The sequence below is a fragment of the Sceloporus occidentalis genome, unplaced genomic scaffold (genome assembly GCF_023333645.1).
Source record: "Sceloporus occidentalis isolate IW3139 unplaced genomic scaffold, rSceOcc1.0.p SCAF_6, whole genome shotgun sequence".
NCBI classification, from domain to species: Eukaryota; Metazoa; Chordata; class Lepidosauria; order Squamata; family Phrynosomatidae; genus Sceloporus; species Sceloporus occidentalis.
Window position 1 is genome coordinate 20414059 of NW_028316986.1, and position 6916 is coordinate 20420974.

The following is a 6916-nucleotide window of genomic DNA, read 5'->3' on the forward strand; positions in this document are numbered from 1 at the left end:
ATGGCTCAGTGCTATGGAACTGGGAACTGTGGTTTTGTGGGACATTTACACAAATGTCAGAGAGCTCTGGAGCCACAACAAACTACAACCTCAATACCGTGGCGTTGAGCCATGGTAGTTAAAGTGGTGTCAAACTGAATTATTTCTATGGTGCGGATGCAGCCAATTATAAGGTGGCTTCCTTCGTATCTCTGGTTGGAGATAGATCTTACCCGTTTTCATACAGGGCTGAAGAACTTCCTCTTTAATTTGGCAGATTAACCTACTAAGTGTGCCTAAGGCTGCCAAGATGAGTAGCAACTGGTGAGGTGGTGAGGATTTTACCTTTAGTATATGATAGTGTATATTTTAGTATATGAAAGTCAGAATCGTTCAGGCCATTGTGTTCCCAATTACCATGTATGGATGGATGTGAGAGCTGGATAGTGAAGGAAGCAGACAGAAAGAAACTTTCAACTCATTTGAAATCTGGTGCTGGAGAAGAGCACTTAGGATACCATGGACAGCCAAGAAGACAAACAAATGGGTTCTTGAACAGGTCAGACCAGGGTTCTCCTTGGAAGCTAAGATGATCAAGTTGAGAAGGCACAGATCACTAGAAAAAACAAGAATTCTAGGAAAGGTAGAGAGTAGAAGAAAGAGAGGAAGACTACAAACCAGATGGATAGACTCAATCAAGGGGGTTGTGGCAGCGGAGGATAGGGACTCTTGGAGATCCATGGGGTTGCCATCAGTCAGAACTGACTCGAGGGCAGCTAACAACAACAACAAATATGATAGTGCTTGTTTTATTGTTTTGTCCTTGTTTATATACATCTGGTGTTCCACCCTTTGGCAAAAAGGCTGCTATAAACAGATATCATCATCATCATCATCATCATCATCTCTCATTTATGGGGTTAAGTCGAAGTCAACCTGACAGCAGTTAACAACAAAGTACAATCCTGTCATTCACAAAAATCAGTGTCAAACCCCACATAGATCTAATAAGATAAACAGGATATAATTTCTCCATACATGCAACTCCTCTCACACACAAAGGGAAAGAAGCCTTTTTTAAAAGTCCCTTTGAACATTTCCTGCCATTCAGAAAGAAATGGGAAATGAAAACAATTAGTTCAGTTGTATAGTCAACCCAGTCCTATCCACATTTGCTTGAAAGCAGATCTCGCTTCATTCACCGGGGAATTATGCACACAATTAAGCAGACATAAGACCACAACTTTAGATTCCTGCTTTATAGGCACATATTGACAATCCATGATTATAATAGTTTGATATGCAGTTTAACTGCCATGATTTCATCCTGCAATTTGTAGTTTGGTGAAATACTTGCTCCCCCAAACTAGTGAATCCTAGCAGAGAATTCTAAGTACATCACCGAAGTGCACAAATCCTAGAATTCTGTAGAATGAAAACATGGAATATAGCAATAGCAACAGCAAGTAAATTTCTATACATCTTACCGATGTACTAAGCGGTTTACAAAGTGTAAGCTAATTGCCTCCAGCAAGATGGGCACTCATTTTAGCGACCTAAGACTATGTTTTTTGGGAATTTAATACTTAGCTCAAAGGAGAGATATAGTGTGACCGGGGCAACGATGGTCGTGGGATCAGCCCAGTTGTACCAAGTCCAGGTCACCCAGGAATCCAGAGGAAGATTTCCAACGAGAATTTACAGTTTATTAAGGGGAATACAGCAACACACACAGAAGCACACGGTCCACGCGCACACACACAAGAGCTAAGGAAATCAAAGGTGGGAGAGGTGAATAGACATGAGGCTTTGCTAATAGTAATACTCGCCTGACACAGCTCTCGAGTCCAATCGTTGAGAAGTCCGGAACTGAAGAGGCTCAATAACTGCTGTAGAACTGGGGTTAGTTGGCATATTAAGAAGCTTAGCTTAGTAAACCGACAAAGAGTCTGCCTGCTACTAGACTAAGAAAGAAGACTGGCTACTTTGCTATCTGTTTATATAACCCAGATTGTGTCTTGGAGGCAGAAACCAAGGCTTGAAAAGATGAAATTGCTTTAGAATGGTTCCCAGATGGGGAAAGAATGGTCCAAAACTAGTTTGAATGCAATAGGTGATAGGTGCGAATACCTCAGATAAAAGGGATTAGCCCCACTGGCTTGCAGGTCTTGTCTGGCTATATGTTTTCAGTCCCATTCCTTAGCTGTGATCCCTTCACCTTCTCCAGGCATAAATGGATTATGCTGGAAATCCCAATTATTTCATCAAGGTGGGATCCCTGCAACCTCTTCTGTGCTAGCTCCTACATGCAGGGAAGCAAACCTGCCATAGATTCAGGGTGCCTGCAGCATGGGCATCCTTGGGTCACCCACACCAACTTTTATTAATTTTATATCAGATTGAAAGGGAGTGTTCTGTTCCTTCACTTGTAAGGCCTTTAGTATTTTAATTGCACACATCCCTGTTCACATGTTACTGGTGGATATTCATATGTCTGTCGTGAATTTTTTATCGAGGCTGAATGGAAAATGGAACTTGTGGCTGTGATAGAGGTGCTCATACAACTGCTTTGCAAAAATGTGCATGATTTGAGTGTGGGCTCTGGGTTTTGGGTGGAGAGGGGAAGTCGCCTGCTATCTTAGTTATAGATTTTGGTTTCAAGCTTAGTGATCTATAACCCCATTTTCTCCAGGCCTATTACAGCCCTTCGGTTTCATCTTACCCTGACCATTTCAAAACTCATCTGCCTGAGATATATGGAAATCTTTTTAAAGGAACACACTGAAGTAACTTTTTGACCATTGCACATTGATAACCTAGTTCTGTGGGAGATGAGTGGCATGAAAATTCACTCTTACTCCTAATTTCAGGTAAAATGGTTTGGTTCAGTCTGGTAAAGCCTCACTGTGTTCATGGAGATGCACTTAAATACACTGTATTTCTTGTTACTCCATTTTGATTCCTGATTATTACAACATAAATGGTTGTTGTTGTGTGCCTTCAAATGGTTTCCAATTTAGGGCTACCCTAAGGCAGCTCCATCACAGAGTTTCTTGGCAAGTTTTTTCAAAGTAGGTTTGCCTTTGTCTTCTTCTGGGCTATGGCTTAAAAAAAGTCACCTAATGGGTTTCCATGGGTGTGACATTGACAACAATGATTTAAGAATGCTAGTTTTCTGTTTTGATTTTACAAGAATCTCTTTTCCATCTTTCATCTCTGATGTTTCTTCCCCCAAAAGTCAAGTTTTTAAAAAATGCTATATGATACATACAAAGGATCGTACACAGAACTTTAAGTTCAAGTCTGGTTTTGTTTTGGGTTTTCTCTTTCTTCATCTCCTCCTTCTGTATTCTGCCTTTCACAACGCCTTATCTGATGAAAAGATCTTGAAGGAATGCATACAATTTTGCACTGTGTTGCCGAAGGGCTTGGCCCACTAAAGTTATTGTTTCTATATCAATGGTAAAGTGGATCCATTTGGGAATGTCATCCAGATTTTAAAGGAACTATCCAACGTGCTGAATCATATTCTTCAAATAGATATTACAGTGGATAGTTCCTTTAAAGATCAGAATAAGACTTGGAGGCCATTTTCTACTCCACTGTTTTGGAAGCTACCAACTGGCAGTGATCCTAACCATTTGTTAGTTAAAATCAAACACATTCTGTAATTATAACTGGAAGTTTGGGTGCACCACTTTACAAAATGCCTGGTGGCCAGGGAGAGGGCTTGTTCTATTAAGTCACCCAGATGCTAGATGTTCAACTTTTGCTGTTGTTACTTGCCATCAAGTTGACTTAATCTTATGGTGACCCTATGATTGAAAGACCTCCAAGATCCCTTTTCTACAGTTGCCATACTCAGACCTTGCAAAGTTAGGGCCGTGGTTAGACTTTTCTGTTTTCCCAGACTTTTAGTGTACGTATTTGCAATTTTTGTTAATGGTTTTTAAGGTAATTTATCTCAGCTACTTGCTTGGTTGGCTTTGGCAAACAGTGCTTTTAAGCTGCAGTCCTGTACTACACATAACTGGAATTGGCTTGACTGAACTGCTATTATTAGAATTACATTACCATCTTCTATCAGATTAATTATCAATCAAAGTTTAAATTAATTGAAATCTGTGGAAAAACAACTCATTGTGTAGCTTACCAACTGTGTAGGAAGATAAGAATTGGTTCCAGCTGACATAGTCTGGAAGCTTTTGTAAATTAGACGAATACTGACATAGATATAGCTTATATGCTATTAACTTTTATAGACACTGTTATGCATGTTAAAGCACCTTATTACAAATGTTCTGAACAAAAAATATGAACACCATAAGGTGATAGAGCCAGCATGGTGTAGTGGTTTGAGTATTGGATTATGACTCTGGGAGACAGGATTTGCATCCCAGCTTGGCCATGGAAACCTACTGGGTGACCTTGGGCAAGTTATACTCTTTCAGCCTCAGAGGAAGAGAATGGCAAACCCCTCATTGAAGAAACTTGCCATGAAAGCCCCATTATAGGCTCACCTTAGGGTCACCATAAGCCAGAAATTAATTGAAGGCACACAACAACAACAACAACAACAACAACAACAACAACAACCAAGGAGAAAGAGGTCCTTGTTTTAACTACGGTTCCAAGGTCCCAGGATGCCAACTGAAGTCTCAAGCTTCCCTGGGTTTCCAGGCAGGGATGGAAATCTCAGGGCAAGTGGGACCCAAGAAGGAGACAATTTTATTTGTGTATGTGAGATGGTCTTAAACCCTGGGCATCCATCTCCACCCACTTCCAGCTTGCACCACAGCTTAGTGCATACAGTGTTGATGCACCAAAATGCCAGTGGTAAGGACATGGAAGAAAGTTGGCAGGTACATGCATTTAGGCCCTTTGCGCCACTTGGAATGAGGCGGGAGTGCCACCATCATGACTTATGAGCCTTCTTATATAACAAGCCCTGACACCAGCCTTGCAGGATGTGCAAATAACCTCCCCATGGGCTGACAGTGAGTCTTCCACTAACTGCAGCAACAGCATAGGAACTGGGAACTCTCCCAATACGTAAAAGGTGTTCTGTATGTAAATCCACACAGGATGAATGTCTTAATAGGCATCCTTATGTCTTAATGATGGGATACAATGTATAATTTCCGTACCTACTAGCTTGGGGAGGTGTTTCCTCATTGCTCTGGATTGACATATAACCCAATTAATTGAATTTTACCAATTCTGGGCCCATTTACCTAGATTCCTCCCATCCAAATCCACAAGCCCTTGCCTGCTCTACCTTTATGGCATCACAAAAACTATGCCTGTGGCATCACAATGTCTGTGTAAGGCTAAAATGTTGGTACAAAACACTGTAAACTAATCGTCTATTTAAATGCTAGCTTTTTGAGTATGAAAGCTTTAACTGTAGGAGAATATATGATCCCTCTGTTGCAGTAAATAGAATTATCCATTTAGAATAATAACTCTAAATGTGGTATTTCTTTTAAGCTCAAGATATGTTTTCGTTTTAACTGTAAGGTTTCAGTCCTTGGCTATAAGAAATGCATCTTTGCTCTAAACTTCTCCTAGCATCTTTTTCAAACCCTGATGTTTACATTCTAAATGAGTCAAATGAAGTACAGAACAGCCCCTGGTTATTGCTTACATCTGTTAATCACAGTTTGGTTTCTAAACCTATATGAGAACAAGCAGTCCAGGAGTGAGCATTTTAATTCCTGTTTTTTTCCTGGGTTGTGTAGTTATGAGAATTTCATTCTGGTTTATGAGTACAATCCTGGTTGAGCTGCTGATGCAAAAGGACAAAAGCGAAGGGTTTCTAGTTCAATGCATTTTACACATTACTAATACATGTTAAATGGGAGACATCTAAAAAAAGCAGTTACCATAGCAACTGAGATAGAAAAAGGGGATAGATTGTGTTTAAGAACATTATTTCTTAAAAACATGCTTGTTCTTGGCGTAATACTGAACTTTACATTTAAAAAAAAATTGAGTAGAAGTACCTTATTAGATAAGTCCTTCATTGGATATGCTTTTAAATTACTTTAATTCTATTTACACTTTAATCATATTTTAATTTTTGCATATTCTTTAGTGATATGAACTTTTATCTGTATATGTTTTAACTTTTGTAATTCTCCTTGAGTTTGAAGGCTAGGAAAAAGTCAGCGGCAGGAGGAGGAAGGGAATAATAATACTTGCAAGGTAAGAGAAATATTCAGAAATACCACTCGCAGTTTCCTTGGACACAGTGGTTTTGCTAAATGTGTGAAATCTACCATTGTGTGTAGATCAACTCTTCATTTGGTTCAAGCAGAGCTTGGAGCGTGACATTTTAGAATAATGGATAATATATTGACATGCTGAAGTTACTGAGAGCTGAGACAATGATAGGATGCTTCCCTGGGCTCCAGAGAATAATCTAGTCTTGCTCATTTAGAGATGGCTTTAGCATATCATTATGTTTATTCTCCTGAAAGGTTACTTCCAACACTCTGGTTTCAGGATTCTTATATTTTAGCCATTAAACCTTAAAGATATCCATATGGAAAGGAAAGGAAAGCAGCACAAATAAGTACATGGTTATCCCCTCAGATCAATAGCTGCCTAATGGGAGTCTACTTCTTTCCCTGTTGCATGACACAATCTTGACATAAGATATATAGGGATCAGTAAAACTGTTTTTTGGGGATGTACTAAAACAAATGACAGTATTTGCCAATAGAGAAACCATACTTGCCTGTAGGGAATCATTGGAAAACGCCTGCCTATAGGAAATAATTGGTGGATACATGCCCATAGAGAATACTTGCCCAATGATTCCCCAGTGTATACCCCAATGATTCTCTGTGGCCAAGTATGGTTTCTCTATGGGCAAGTATTCCTCTATGTTTCTGAACTAGACTATTTCTGCGGTGTGTTTTGGACACAAGGA